Source organism: Saimiri boliviensis, chromosome 15 (genome assembly GCF_048565385.1).
Source record: "Saimiri boliviensis isolate mSaiBol1 chromosome 15, mSaiBol1.pri, whole genome shotgun sequence".
NCBI classification, from domain to species: domain Eukaryota; kingdom Metazoa; phylum Chordata; class Mammalia; order Primates; family Cebidae; genus Saimiri; species Saimiri boliviensis.
In genome coordinates this window covers 6071067-6087171 of record NC_133463.1, presented here as the reverse complement: position 1 = coordinate 6087171, position 16105 = coordinate 6071067, and the positions used below count along the sequence as shown (strand labels likewise).

The following is a 16105-nucleotide window of genomic DNA, read 5'->3' as shown; positions in this document are numbered from 1 at the left end:
AATCTGCACATTCCCTTTAGGCATTATTTATTTATTTCGAGACAGGATTTCACTCCATCACCCAGGCTGGAGTATAATGAGTGATCACGACTCGCTGCAGCCTTTACCTCCTGGGCTTTTTAAAAACATCATTATGAATCTTACAGGACCAAAGTTGTCTTTGTAATTTTGCGTTTTAATTGCCATTGAGGTTCAGTGGCAATTAAAAGGGATTGTCCTACCTCCACTTCCTGAGGAGCTGGGACTATAGTCACAAGCCACCATGTATGGCTAATTTTTAAAATTTTTTGTCGAGATGAGGGTCTCACTATGTTGCCAGGCTGTTCTTGAACTCCTGGGCTAAAATGTTGGGATTGCAGGCATGAAGATTTTGCTTATATTCTAACTCATAATTCATGTGTTTATATAACTTCATTTTGAAATAGTTTCAAACTCACAGAAAAATTGTGAGAAATTGTACAAGGAACTTCTTCCTATGCACCAGGAGCGTCCAATCGTTTGGTTTCCTTGGGCCACATTGGAAGGAGAAGAATTGTGTTGGCCCACACATAAAATACACTAACACTAAGGATAGCTGATGAGCTTAAAAAAAAAAAATCGCCAAAAAAAATCTCATAATGTTCTTAGAAAGTTTGGCTGCATTCAAAGCCATTCTGGGCTGTATGTGACCCACGGGCTGTGGTTTGGACAAGCTTGTTATATACACCCTTTTCTTAGATTCAGGATGGCTTACATTTATGTATCTTTTTATTTGGATAGAATTTCAAGCTTTTGGAAAAACTGGCACAAATAGTACAAGGAACTCCAATACACCATTTGCTTAGATTGATTAGTTGCTTGCATTTTGATACATTTGCTTTATTTTACACATACTCACATGCATGCACAAACACATTTGTTTTCTGAACCATTTGGAATAGTTTGGAGTAGTTTTTTTTTTTTTTTTTTTTTTTTTTGAGACGGAGTTTCGCTCTTGTTACCCAGGCTGGAGTGCAATGGCGTGGTCTCGGCTCACCGCAACCTCCGCCTCCTGGGCTCAGGCAATTCTCCTGCCTCAGCCTCCTAAGTAGCTGGGATTACAGGCACGCGCCACCACGCCCAGCTAGTTTTTTGTATTTTTAGTAGAGACGGGGTTTCACCATGTTGACCGGCATGGTCTCGATCTCTCGACCTCGTGATCCACCTGCCTCGGCCTCCCAAAGTGCTGGGATTACAGGCTTGAGCCACCGCGCCCGGCTAATTACGAATTTTCTAAGAACAAGGATGTTTTCTTAGGGAACCACAGTATAGTTATTAAATTTGGAACTTTAATAATGATATAATGCCATTTATATATAATCTGTTTGCATATTCTGCCACTTGTTTTCAATAATGTGACCTGTAGGTATCTTTTTGTTTCCTCTTAGGATCTAGTCCAGGAATATCACTGATGTGGAGTATCCATCTCAGGGCATATATCAGTTGGTTTGGCTCAGTGTTGGTGAAGTTAGTTTTGACTACTTCAGATGGCCTTCATTGCGTTTCTCCTTTGTGAAGTTACTGTTTTGTCCCTTTGTTAGATTGTAACTTGTGGCGAGATCCTTTGAGATTATGCAGATAGTCCTATTCCTCACCGAATTTTCACACGCTGGTTTTAGCATCCATTTGTATTTTGCTAACACCATTATTTCTTCTGCATTTATTAGTTGCCATTCTAACCGTGAGAACTTTTCCTTCTCCCCCAGCTTATTTGTTCATTCATCACTTAGGTATGGACTCTTTGATTCTTATTTTATGACTGTTACCATCAATCACTATTACTTAGATACCCAAAATGTACTCGGTTTGGTCAAGAGAAGACTCTTCAAGCTGGGTTCTCGATCTTTGACATCTCCTCGTCAGTTTTCCAGGACTTTCATAATTGTCTTAAGAAGATATTTCAGACCCATTATTTTCCTTGCCTGATTTTAGGAGTCAGCCATTTTTCCAAGGAAGCCTAGTTTCGTTTCTTTGCTTAGGAGAACAGTATTTAGAAACGAAGATATGGGGGCTAGGTTTTCTTAGGGTCAGTGGTGTGTTTTTTACATCTGCCTGGGTATTCTGTGCCTTCATAAGCAAGCAAAAACATGTATATGTGTGCATTTCTGCAGTTTTCTATTTTGTGTGTGTGTGTGTGTGTGTGTGTGTGTGTGTGTGTGTGTATTTTAAAATCAAACTCTGAGTTCTCACCAACTCCTCCATTTCCATCCAACATCATGAAATACAGTCTAGGCTATACCCAGTCTTTCCATGCTTTGTTTTCCCTCAGAAACACCATGGAGCTCCTGAGATCTTGTTGCAAATTGGCACCTAAAATCAAAAGTATTTTATGTGTATTTAGTAACTGTGCAAAAATATCCCAGTTTTATCAACTTGACTAATGTTTCTTGAAATGGGAATATGTTTGTTTATAGAAGGATTAAGTAGTTTTTGTATTAAGTAACAGAAGCATATGGTAGGCGTCAGGGACTATTGTACACAGTTTATATTATGTGAATAATGATAGAGTAGTGATAACATACACACGCACACACACTCACACACACACACACACACACACACACACACATTTTTGAGATGGTCTTGCTTTGTTACCCAGTTTGGAGTCCAGTGGTGCAATCATAGCTCACTGCAGCCTTGATCTCCTGGGTGCAAGTGATTTTTCTGTCTCGGCTTTCCAAGTAGGTGGGACTGCAGACTACAGCTGTATACCACCAAGCCTGGCTGATTTTTAAATTTTTTTGTAAAGATGGTGTCTCTCAATGTTGACCAGGTTGGTGTCGAGCTCTTGGGCTCAAGTTTTCATTCCTCCTTGGCCTCCCAAAGTGCTGAGATTATAGACATGAGCCACTGGTCCAGTCACTCATGCTATATGATCCTTTACTTAAGTGTAATTTTTATTTATGTTGAAAAGAGCAATTTCTGTTAGATTATGACTCATTATGAATATACAACTTGATATGAAATTATTTGATATACTAATATTCATTTTACAAATGATCCTTCTGAGGAGTAGCAAATGACTACAGTAAAATTAAGTTCTGTTCCTGCTGATATAAATCCTATTGAATTGTGACCAACAGAATTTTACATTTGCTGAGCGTTCTGACTCACCACCATAATTTGTGTGGATTTAGTCTAGATATACTTACTAAATTGAATTATACAGTTTATATTTGGAGGTTGAAAATAATTCATGAACTTTTTCTGTTAAGAGAGTGAATCCCTTAAGAAAAAGAAAAATAAAATAATAGGAAAACCTGACTTTGTTTACTATAGTAGTTCCCTTTTTGGTTATCTTCTTCCTTAAGATGTTCTACAAGCTGTCATAAGTTTCAGTTGTATTACTGTAAGTAACTCGAATATTGAAATTAAGAAACTATTTTTACAAAAAGCATTATGTTTACTTAGTTTTAACAAATAGAAGCAAAGGAATACATTAGATTGTTTTGGCCTTGTATTCCTATGTTGTAATATTTGAAATAGGTTTTCTCTTTTCTGAGAATATGTAACTTGCAAAACTTGGATTTCATACCTAACTGACTCTCTTTCTAACTTGTGTCATCTTGGACAAGGCAACTACTGAGGCTCAATTTCTGAATGAAAGAGAGTGATCTCTTTTGCAGTTCTTACCTCATAAGAAAGCTTTTTGAGTTTAGCTTCTGAAGCACGGTCTCTGAATCCTCGTACTTACTATAGTTCCTGAGGCATAAACAAGTGATCAGTTTTTGTTTATTGAATGGGGAAATCATCAAATGAAATCTTTTTGTATTAAACACTTAAAATATTCAAATGCTAGGTAATACTGTTGAGTAATTTTTTTGTTGAAAGCCTTCTAAAGAGCATTTGAGAGCACTTGTTGAATTTAAAATGTGAAGTGTATTTTAAAATACACAGTTAATAAAGGTAATTTTACTGATACTGTTTGGCTACTATTTGTTGTTTGAAGACCAATGAATATGAAATCATTCTTTATGATTTTAAAGATCTTTAGTTTTATGAATTCATTACATCCGAATTGAAAGTAAAATTTTTAATTGTATTTTGGGCTCTGGTGTACATGTGCACATCCCGCGTCCCGCAGGATTGTTGCATAGGTTCATACATGCCATGGTGGTTGGCTATCTTCATACCCCCGCTTCCCCACCCCCACCCCGCATCGCCTACATCAGGCATTTCTCCTGGTGCATTTCTCCCAGTGTTATCCCTCTGCATCCTCCCCGCCTGCCCTCTGCTGTCCCTCCCCTTCACCTCCCTCACCTAGCCCAGTGAGTGGTGTTCTCTTCCTGTGCACAAGTGTTCTCATTGTTCATCACCTGCCTATGAGTGAAAACATGCAGTGTTTGGTTTTCCGTTCTTCTGTCAGTTTGCTGAGAATGGTAGTTTCTAGATTCATCCATGTCTCTACAAAGGATACGAACTCATCGTTTGTTATGGCTGCATAGTATTCCATGGTGTATATATGCCAGATTTTCTTTGTCCAGTCTATCACTGATGGGCATTTGGGTTGGTTCCAGGTCTTTGCTCTTGTAAACAGTGCTGCAACAAACATATGTGTGCATGTGTCTTTATAATAGAGTGATTTATAATCCTGTTGGGTATATACCCAGTAATGGGATTGCTGGGTGAAACGGTATTTCTATTTCTAGATCCTTGAGGAATCACTACATTGTCTCCTATAATGGTTTAACTAATTTACACTCCCTCCAACAGTGTAAAAGCATTCCTTTTTCTCCACATCCTCTCCAGCATCTGTTGTCTCCAGAGTTTTTAATGATTGCCATTCTATCTGGTGTGAGATGGTATCTCAATGTTGTTTTGATTTGCATTTCTCTAATGACCAATGATGATGAGCATTTTTTCATGTTTGTTGGCTGTATTACGTCTTCCTTTGAAAAGTGTCTGTCATATCCTTTGCCCACATTTGAATGGGTTTGTTTTCTTTCTTGTAAATCTGCTTTAGTTCTTTGTAGATTCTGGATATTAGCCCTCTGTCAGACGGGTAGATTGCAAAAATTTTTTCCCATTCTCTCGGTTGCCGGTTCACTCTAATGTTTGTTTATTTTGCTGTGCAGAAGCTCTTAAGTTTAATTAGATCTCATTTGTCTATTTTGGCTTTTGTTGCCATTGCTTTTGATGTTTTAGTCATGAAGTTCTTGCCCATGCCTACGTCCTGGATGGTGTTGCCTAGGTTTTCTTCTAGGGTTTTTATGGAGTTAGTTCTTAGGTTTAAATCCCTAATCCATCTGGAGTTATTTTTGTAGAAGGTGTAGGACAGGGGTCCAGTTTTAGCTTCCTGCATATGGCTAGCCAGTTTTCCCAACACCATTTATTAAATAGGGAATCCTTTCCCCTTTGCTTGTTTTTGTCCGATTTGTCACAGATCAGATGCTTGTAGATGTGTAGCATTGTTTCCAAGGCCTCTATTCTGTTCCATTGGTCTGTAGCTCTGTTTTGGTACCAGTACCATGCCGTTTTGATTACTGTAGCCTTGTAGTATAGTTTGAAGTCAGGTAGCATGACACCTCTGGCTTTGTTCTTTTTGCTTAGGATTGTCTTGGCTATGTGGGCTCTCTTTTGGTTCCATATGAAGTTTAAAGTGGTTTTTCCAGTTCTGTGAAGAAGGTCAGTGGTAGCTTGAATGGGATAGCATTGAATCTATAAATTACTTTGGGCAGTATGGCCATTTTCACAATATTGATTTTTCCTAACCATGAACATGGAATGTTTTTCCGTCTGTTTGTGTCCTCTCCTATTTCCTTGAGCAGTGGTTTGTAGTTCTCCTTGAAGAGATCTTTTACATCCTTTGTTAGTTGTATTCCTAGATACTTTATTCTCTTTGTAGCAGTTGTAAATGGGAGTTTGCTCATGATTTGGCTCTCTGTTTGTCTGTTGTTGGTGTATAGGAATGCTTGTGATTTCTGCACATTGATTTTGTATCCTGAGACTTTGCCAAAGTTGCTTATCAGCTTAAGCAGATTTTGGGCTGAGATGATGGGGTCTTCTAACTATTATGATCATGTCACCTGCAAATAGGGACAGTTTGACTTCTTCTTTTCCTAATTGAATGCCCTTTATTTCTTTTTCTTGCCTAATTACTCTGGCTAGAACTTCCAATACTATATTGAATAGGAGTGGTGAGAGAGGGCATTGTTGTCTAGTGCCAGTTTTTAAAGGGAATGCTTCTGATTTTTGCCTGTTTAGTATGATATTGGCTGTGGGTTTGTCATAAATAACTTCTATTATTTTGAGATACACTTCATCTATACCTAGTTTATTGAGAGTTTTTAGCATAAAGGGCTGTTGAATTTTGTCGAAGGCCTTGTCTGCATCTATTGAGATAATCGTGGTTTTTGTCTTTGGTTCTGTTTATGTGGTGGATTACATTTAGAGATTTGCATATGATTTGCGTATGTTGAACCAGCTTTGCCATCCCGGGATGAAACCTACTTGATCTTGGTGGATAAGCTTTTTGATGTACTGTGTGATTCGGTTTGCCAGTATTTTATTGAAGATTTTTGTATCAATGTTCATCATGGATATTGGCCTGTAGTTTTCTTTTTTAGTTATGTCTCTGCCAAGTTTTGGTATCAAGATGATATTGGTCACATAGAAAGAGTTAGGGAGGGAGGATTCCCTCTTTTTGTATTGTTTGGAATCGTTTCAACAGGAATGGTACCAGCTCCTCTTTGTACGCCTGGTAGAATTCGGCTGTGAACCTGTCTGGACCTGGACTTTTTTTGTTTGGTAGACTACTAATTGCTGCCTTGACTTCAGACCTTGTTATTGGTCTATTCAGGGTTTCAGCTGCTTCCTGGCTAGTCTTGGGAGTGTGCAAGTGTCCAGGAATTTATCCATTTCTTCCATGTTTACTGGTTTATGTGCATAGAACTGTTTGTAGTAATCTCTAATGGTATTTCAGAGGAATCGGTGGTGATCTCCCCTTTATTATTTTTTATTGTATCTATTTGATTCTTCTCTCTCTTCTTTTTTATTAGTCTAGCTAGCAGTCTGTCTATTTTGTTGATATTTTCAAAAAAACCAGCTCCTGGATTTATTGATTTTTTTTTGAAGGGTTTTTTTGTGTCTCTGTCTCCTTGAGTTCTGCTCTGATCTTAGTTATCTCCTGTCTTCTGCTTGCTTTTGAGTTTTTTTGATCTTTCTCCTCTAGCTCTTTCAATTTTGGTGATAGGGTGTCGATTTTAGATCTTTTCTTGTTTCTCATGTGGCCAATTTATTGCTGTAAATTTCCTTCTAGACATTGCCTTAAATGTTTCCCATAGATTCTGGTACATTGTGTCTTCATTCTCGTTGGTTTCAAAGAACATTTTTATTTCTGGCTTCACTTCATTGTTTATCCTTTCATCATTCAGAATCAGGTTGTTCAGTTTCCATGTGATCGTGCAGTTTTGAGTGCTTTTCTTAATCCCGAGTTCTAATTTGATTGCACTGTGGTCTGAGAGACTGTTTGTTATGATTTTCGTTCTTTTGCATTTGCTGAGGAGTGATTTACTTCCAATTATGTGGTCAGTTTTAGAGTAACCATGATGTGGTGCTGAGAAGAATGTGTATTCTGTGGATTTGGGGTGGAGTGTTCTGTAAATGTCTATTAGGTCTGCTTGGTCCAGATCTGCGTTTAAATCCTGGATATCCTTGTTGGCTTTCTTTCTTGTTGATCTGTCCAATGTTGTCAGTGGAGTGTTAAATTCTCCCATTATTATTGTGTGGGAGTCTTAAGTCTCTTTGTAGGTCGTTAAGAACTTGCTTTATGTGTCTGGGTGCTCCTGCATCGGATGCAGCTATGTTTAGGATAGCTGGCTCTTCTCGTCACATTGATCCTTTTACCGTGATGTAGTGTCATTGTCTCTTTGGATCTTTGTTGGTTTAAAGTCCATTTTATCAGAGACTGGAATTGCTACCCCTGCTTTTTTTTTTTGCTCTCCATTTGCTTGGTACATCTTCTTCCATCCCTTTATTTTGAGTCTGTGTGAGTCTTTGCATATGAGATGGGTCTCCTGAATACGGCACGCCATTGGATCTTGAGTTTTTATCCAGTTTGCCAGTCTATGTCTTGGGGCATTTAGGCCATTTACATTCAACGTTAATATTGTTATGTGTGAATTTGATCCTGTCATTTTGTTACTGGCTGGTGGTTTTGCCCGTTAGTTGATGTTGTTTCTTCATTGCGTCATTGTTCTTTACCGTTTGGTACATTTTTGCAGTGGGGCTGGTACTGATTGTTCCTTTCCATGTTTAGTACTTCCTTCAGGAGTTCTTGTAAGGCATGTTTTGTAGAGACAAAATCTCTCAGCAATTGCTTGTGTGTAAAGGATTTTTATTTCTCCTTCCCTTATGAAGCTTAGTTTGGCTGGATGTGAAATTCTGTGTTGAAAGTTCTTTTCTTTAAGGGTGTTGAATATTAGCCCCCCCCCCCCCCCACTCCTTTCTTGCTTGTAGAGTTTCTGCCAAGAGATCCGCTGTGAGTCTGATGGTCTTTCCTTAGTGGGTGACTTGACCTTTCTCTCTGGCTGCCCTTAGGATTTTTTTCCTTCATTTCAACCCTGGTGAATCTTATGTGCCTTGGGGTTACTCTTCTTGAGGAATATCTTTGTGGTGGTCTCTGTATTTCCTGGACTTGAATATTGGCCTGCCTTGTTAGGTTGGGTAAGTTCTCTTGGATAATATCCTGAAGAGTGTTTTCCAGCATGGATTCATTCTTCCCATCACATTCAGGTATGCTGATCAAGCGTAGATTAGGCCTTTTGACATAATCCTATAGTTCTTGGAGGCTTTGTTCATTTATTTTCACTTTTTTCTCTAATCTTGCCTTCTAGTTTTATTTCATTGATTTGATCTTCTGTCTCTGATATCCTTTCTTCTGCTTGATCGATTTGGCTGTTGAAACTTGTGCATGCCTCATGAAGTTCTCGTGCTGTGTTTTTCAGCTCCATCAAGTCATTTATGTTCCTCTCTAAGCTGGTTATTCTAGTTAGCATTTCGTCTAACATTTTTTCAAGGTTCTTAGTTTCTTTGCATTGGGTTAGAACATGGTCTTTTAACTCAGAGAATTTTGGTATTATCCACCTTCTGAAGCCTGCTTCTGTCAATTTGTCACACACATTTTCTGTCTTGTTTTGTTCCCTTGATGGTGACGAGTTGTGATCCCTGGGAGGGGAAAAGGTATTCTGGTCTTTGAAGGCTTCATCCTTTTTGTGCTGTTTTTTTTTTTTTTTTTTTTTTTTTCCCCACCATCTGCATGGATTTAACTCCCTTTGATCTTTGAAGTTGGTGATTTCAGGAGAAATCTGAGTGGACATCCTTTCTGTTGTGGTTGGGCCTATATCTTTGGTGGCCTGTAGAGGCGCTGCTGGGCTGCCTTGGATTCAGCCAGGTTGCTGGGTGCGTGGTCTTTCCCCAGGGGTTGGTTTGCAGATGAAATTAGCCCTGCCCTCCTGACTCTCTTTCCTTGAGCTCCATCTTCCTGGTTGAGGTCAAACTGGTGTATTCGCTCTCTGGAGCGCATGCTTCAGTTTCAGTTTTGTTGGGGTGGGGCCTGTCAGGCCTTATGACCTATTTCCCTGCTTTCAACTCTGCCTCTTTCTGTGGGATGAGTTGTTCCGTCCTGCTGGCATTAGTCCAAACTTCCGCCCATGTCCTGATGACAGCTTGTGGTGCCAGGTGGGAGCTGTCACTCAGATTTGCGTTGACAACATGGCACCCCTCAGTCTGATGGGACTCTCGTGGACTGTGGGTTGCAGGAGGGATGAGGTAAGCACAGGATCCCAATCGGAACACTGAGGGGGTGAAGTTCCCCGACTCTCTGAGTCGGCTGCACGTTCCAGGTGGGGACGCACCCTGCCCTGTCTTGGTTCATTCTCCCTGGGTGGCTCTTGCCCTGCTTTGGCTCCTACCCTGGGCTATTTTCAGAATCCTCCCAGTCCCCGGAAACAAACCCGACACCTCACTTGGAGTCGCGAAGTCCTCCAGCCCTCTGGTCTCACTTGCTGGGAGCCGCATTCCGGCACCTCACTTGGAGTCGCGAAGTCCTCCAGCCCTCTGGTCTCACTTGCTGGGAGCCGCATTCCGGTGTTGCCTCCTCTCGGCCATCTTGGTGCTGCCTCCCCAATTTTTAAACATTTTATTGGAAATACACTAACCATTTAAGAGACTAATTTTCTGGAGAAAAGACTGTCTCTGGGACCCAAAACCATTATTTTAAAGTCTTTCCCCAGTGCGCCTGTGTCTTTCTTAACTTACTGGTTGATGGTGAAGAAGTTGTTAAATGTAGCTGGGCAGGATGTTCTATAGTGTAGTTTAAAAAGCTTTCATAAGCTTTTTGGTTACTCAGCTTGGATGGTGTTAAGTGAGTTTTTTGACTCATTGATGACAGATTAATCATTTTAAGGTTCATCTCTTGCATTGCTGTAAGGAAGTAAGATTTATGAGACTGGGTAATTTTAAAGAAAAGAGATTTGCTTGGCTCATGGTTCGGCAGGCTTTACAGGAAGTGGGGTGCTGACATCTGTTTGGCTTTTGGGGAGACCTCAGGAAGCTTTTACTCATGCTGGAAGGTGAAGCGCGAGCAAGCAGGTCAGGTCACATGGCCAAAGCAGGAGCAGGAGAGAGTGGCAGGAGGTGCCTTATACTTTTAAACAACTGGATCTCAGGAGAACTCACTGTCATGAGGACAGCACCAAGACATGAAGGATCCACTCCCGCAATCCAACCACTGCCTGCATTGGGGAGCACCATTCAACATGGGATTCGGGTTGGGACAATATTAAAGCTATATCCTTGCGAGCACTTTAGAGCCTATACCATTACTATGATTTGATGATGACAGTACCTTTTCAAGAACTGTTTAAGATTTCTCTGGTTCATTAGGAAAAGTAGGGATAGAATTATTTGCTCCAGTAAATGAAATTAAACTGTAATATATATTTTTTAAGTGTGCGTTTCTCAGGGGTCTCAGACTTTTTTTGTGGTGTTTTCTTCTTTCTGATAATATTCTTAGTAGTTCATAAGATGTATGAAAAGATTGAAATATCTCTTTATTGTATGGGAAATCCAGAACAAGTAATTTACTCTTTCTCAGTCTGTTTTTGTTTGTATGCTGCAGGTAATACTACCCATCCTGCCTCTATTCCTATGATACTTAAGAAATTGTGTGAGTTGATGTTAAAGTGCTTTGAAAACTTAGGAATAATACTTTAGGTATTTTGTTTCATACAGCTTTTTAATAGTGTTCATCTATAGATAAAATGAGCATTTTGGACTTTGGAAAGATGCCATTTTGTAAGTCCAAAAACTTTGTAGTTAACTTATGTATGTCTTTGTAAATAAGTAAATAAGCCTAGATTTTTTGAAAGTTCTTAAAGGAGTCATAGAGATTGATGTAATGACTTTATTTTGCAGGTGAAGAAAACAAAGCCGGAAAAAATAATGACTTAAAATCATATAGTGTGACAAGGCCAGCCTTTGCATTCCACAGTACATTAATATATAGAAAGAATATGTTTGGTATGAGCTCACATTTTGGTTTATTTTATGGCATATGCATGGAAGGGAACAGATACAGATCATCTGAAGTGGTGATGGGTAGTCCCCAGTTGTGCAAGTTTTCCTTGTAATGTTCTTGTCTTCGAATATTGTTCTTTATAAATTCATATCTTTTCAAATAAAATAAGCCCAACTGTGAAAATCTGACCCAAGAGGAGCTGAAAATGTGTGTTTTTTTAAAATCATGCTTCCCTGTTGATCTTGGTACATCCTAAGAACTGTTGCCACTTAGTGAACATATTTTTGTTTAGACTTTTCCTGAGTTAGAAGAAGTGAACAACTTTTGTTTTTAAAGGTTTTTCTAGGCTGCCGCTCTCATGAGATACATATATATATATGTATCTCCTTAACAATTATATATATATATATATATCAATATTAAAGATGGTTAGTGTAGCACTTCTGTGTCTTGAAAAATCCAGATAATACTAAGCAGTAATCCTTAAATAGGAGGCTGTTATTCGCTGAAGATTAATTTTGTTAACTCAGAGATATGGGGAACTTTGCATGTGGAGGATGTTGGTTACATGCAGTGCGTTTAGGGAGATACGTGTGGTCATACAGTTTGAAAAGGTCGTGTGTTCAGATGTTTGAGTAAAAGGGAGAGGAGGACAGACTTTGGGGATCCATAAAGTCCTGTAACTTTCAAAATAATAGAATTTCAGCTAGATGAGCCTCGTATGCTGTCCTTTAAAGTTTTATGTGTTATTTTATCACTTCAAATATTATACGCTAAACTGTCACAAACTTCCATCTACTGTTTCTCTCTCTTGGAGTTCACACTGTTCTTCAGCAAATGGGAATATAAAAATTTAAAGTTTGTGGGGGATGTTGGAAACTACATCTTAAAACTTGCCAAGTATCAAAATGTATTACGTGGATGCTTCCAAGAGAACTTCTTTTAAAAAAGTTATTTGTAGTATTGAATTGGAGGGGTAGGAGAAGAAGATAGTCAGGAGAATACAGGAGAAAACATGTAGTACTTCGACTTGGCTGTAGCCATTGGGAGCGCTGAAATTTGAAATGACTTTCCAAAGTAGAAAACTAGAACTGACTTTCACAATGTTTTACACTTAGTCGACAGTTGTTTCTTAGATATTTGCTAAGACTATGCAACTGTGATAAATATATTAAATATAAGATGTTATTTTTCTCTTCAGTGAGTTTACAGTCTGGACAGAAAATATATGGAACGGAAGGAATCTTTACAAGACAATTTTTGCTAAATTGTGTAACAAATGTTCTATTAGAGGAAAAAGTATTAGCCAGGGCAAAAGTTAGTGAGACGGAACTTAAACCACAGAGGTTCGGTATCTGACTACTGCCTTAGCCTGGGCAAACTCATCCTTCCTTCTGAGATGCCCTGTGAGCATGGAAGGGCAGCTACTCTTAATTTAGGCCCTTCGGCACAGTTGATGGCCCAGAGCATGGCACAAGATACTGTGTTGTCTTTTCTTCACTGTAACTGCTCTCTTGCGGTCAACTTGTGTGTGAATGTAGGTATTCTTCCACACTTTTCTGTAGATACGGTCCTTGCCTTTTTTCTTTTAGACCCCTCTAACTTGAGGATTTCCATTTCTACTCTTAGTTCATTGTTAAGGAGGTCTGTAGGTGAAAGCTTTGCTGAATTTGAGAAGCAGGGTTGGTTGGTTTTCCCTTTCCAGGCTTCGGTGCTTAACAATGGAAGTTGAGAATGTACCCTTTCTGTCATAGAAATGAAAGAAAGTTGGTATTTATTGGAAATCTATATGTTAGGAACATTATGTGTACTATTTAATCATCACAAATTTATGATGTGGTAATTCTTATTTTTATTTTATAGATAAGGAAACTGGAGATCACATTAAGTAATTTGCCTGAGGTGCATGACCAATAAATGACATCTGATGCTCTTCCTCTCCTCAGCTGCTTCATTCTTCCTTTGAAGCTGAGAGTACTAAAAGGGAGGGGAAAAAATGGGAGATTGAAAGAGACAGAGGTGAATTGAACATTTTTTCAGCTAAAAGTTGATGAAAAGTTTAGTTTTGAATTATGGGTCAGGAGCCTCTTAGCAAATTATTCTGTGTCAGGAGGGTTTCATAGCTTCACAGCCTGGCTTTGAGTCGCGGTTCAGTTATTCAAGGCCTGTGAGCTTCCGTTTGCTCTCATGCCTCTTCATAGGAGGATGGTGAAGAACTGGAGCACACCTGCTGCATCATGTAGTAGGCACACAGGAAATTGCTGCTATATGCTAACACTACTAAACAAAATTTAAGGCTTGTATTCATCATCAAATACAGAGTGAAGTAGAGGTTCTTGGCGGCTTTTGGCAAGCGAGTAGCGAACCTTTGTTGAGCCATTTATTTTCTTTCGTAATTCTTCATATTTAATCATACCTCTTTATCAGCCCCATCACTGAGACAAAAATTTTCCCCTGTATAGTTGCCTCTGTGCTTAAAGTATTCTTGGCCTGTAAGTCCCATGACAAGCTTTGAGGACGTGAGGGACATTCTTTGTTCATGTGTTTTCTTTGGCTCACTGGTGAGTGAGCTTCCCTCTAGAGCTGAGTGAGCTTAGTCCTCACTTTTGCAGAGAAAGGAGCAGCAAGAAGCACTTGACTGCTTCCCTCTGGGTGCTAGGAGGAAAGAGAGTCAGCATTCATTTTGTTCTCCTCACACCTTGCAACATCTGTCTGCCGTCAGTCTGCTTCCCACCTCCTTTAATTCGTCGGCACTTTCCCCTCCATAAGGCACTCGGAAGCTGCCTGAGAAACACCATAATGTTGTATGGGGCCTCTGCCAGTTCTTTCCTAAAACCAAATAGATTGAAGTCACAATTCTAAATTTTGGAATAATGGCAAGAAACATTTGGAACACTTTGCAGATACTTTCAGGTGTGCATATGTGAAGATACCCTTTATTTTCTGTGCACCCCCTACCCAACACACAATAGAGAGAAAAATACCAAGGAGTGAAATTGTGTTTTGTGAGTAAACATGATGACTTCCTTCTGAAACAGACATAACTATGTAACTGCTTACGTTGTTCAGTCTTTTATTCTGTTCTGACATTTTATCTTTTTCTACGTTTACCATTTTCTTCTTTCAAATTCCTTGCTTTTATTGTTTAGTGAAGGACTCAAACACTCCTAAAATTGTTCTTTGTGGAAGAGAAAATGGCAGGAGTGAGGCAGTAAAAATTGTGACCAAAATGACAGAAATGCCAAGACATGGACAGCAGCTATTGCTAGATAACTAAAACTTGATTATATTGAAGTGCAGATTTGACCAGTGCTGAAATAACATGGAAATCAGAGCACTGAGGGACCTTAGGAGCTGTGGAATATATCCTTTTTATTTCACAGGTGAGGAAATGACATTCTGGGGATTTGGCCAGATCTGTACGGCAATGTTATCTATGGAACCATGACTAGGCCTTGGTTTCTTGACTGTATTTGGTACTTTTCCATGATTGAGATGAGATTATCTTAGAAGTAACAAATGGCAGTCACTGATGACCCAGTGCCACACTGGCTTTTTATCAGTGTTTATTTTACTTTCATAAAAAATGTATATTTCAAGTTACAGGATTATTATTATCACAATATTCACTACAGACTTTGATTTACAAGCTTCTCAAGTGTACGTCTGTTACAATCAATTCCAATATTGATTATACTGATTATTCGTAGTCTACCAATGGGAGAATTGGTTGTATGCTAGTGTATCCATGTTCTAAGATATTATACTTCTCAGTTTGGAAAGAATGTCTTATAGCATTAGGAAATGCTTAAGGTTTGTTAAGTGAAAGTCCTGAACAATATATACAATATGATAACAGTTATGTGTTTAAAAAAACCAAGTATGTGGTTGCTTAAAAGTTAGTAATGACAGTCGTTCTTTGAATGCTAGCATTATGAAGATTTAAATTTTACATTATTTTCATGTTTTCTGCAAAGGCACATTATAAAATAAGTGAGTATTATAAAAATGTAATTTATAGTAATTCAGTTTCCACATTCACAAATAATGTATGTGGTAAAAAGAGCTCTATCTGTGAAACTCTTTGGTGTGGTGTAAGTTATTATTTGTTTACTAATAAAAAATCTTCTCTTTCTGCATCTTTATTTATCTGCCCTAGACTGTCTTATTAAATGTATTTTTATTCCTTAGAAAATTCTTCTCCATGTGGCTTTATTATACTTCATGTGCTCTCTATAACCCCTTTAATTTTACCTTTACTTGTAAATTTTGTTCAAATAATGCAGGTAACACAGTTTGTAAAGTAAAGATACCGCAAGCCTTGATGCCAAAGCATAGCATTCCCTGGCTTCACCTGTTTTCACCCTCAGGCTCACATTCCGGCAGGAACTTAACACATTAGCTGTTTAATCTACACATTGCTAACGAAGATGCTGCTTTTCCTTTTTATTCATTACCTTTGAGCAGCATTTACTTTCTGTCACCATAGATGAGATTTTAGCTCCCATGCCCCTCTTTTCCTCTTATCATCCTCCCAGTGTGATTAAATAAATATTGGAACTAAATAAG

At 38.8% G+C, this 16105-nt stretch overlaps 1 protein-coding gene across 2 annotated transcripts in view; it reads left to right on the top strand.

Annotated features, from left to right (window-relative positions):
• The window catches only part of PCMTD1 (protein-L-isoaspartate (D-aspartate) O-methyltransferase domain containing 1), a 157115-nt gene that overhangs the window by 20089 nt on the left and 120921 nt on the right, over positions 1 to 16105 (top strand). The window contains exon 1 of one of the 2 annotated variants that reach the window (XM_074386648.1): positions 9282 to 14919. The exons of the other annotated variant lie outside the window; for it this stretch is intronic. The gene's annotated coding sequence lies outside the window, so the exon portion shown is untranslated. Of the gene's footprint in view, positions 1 to 9281; positions 14920 to 16105 lie in introns of those variants that run through there. 2 annotated transcript variants of the gene reach the window in all.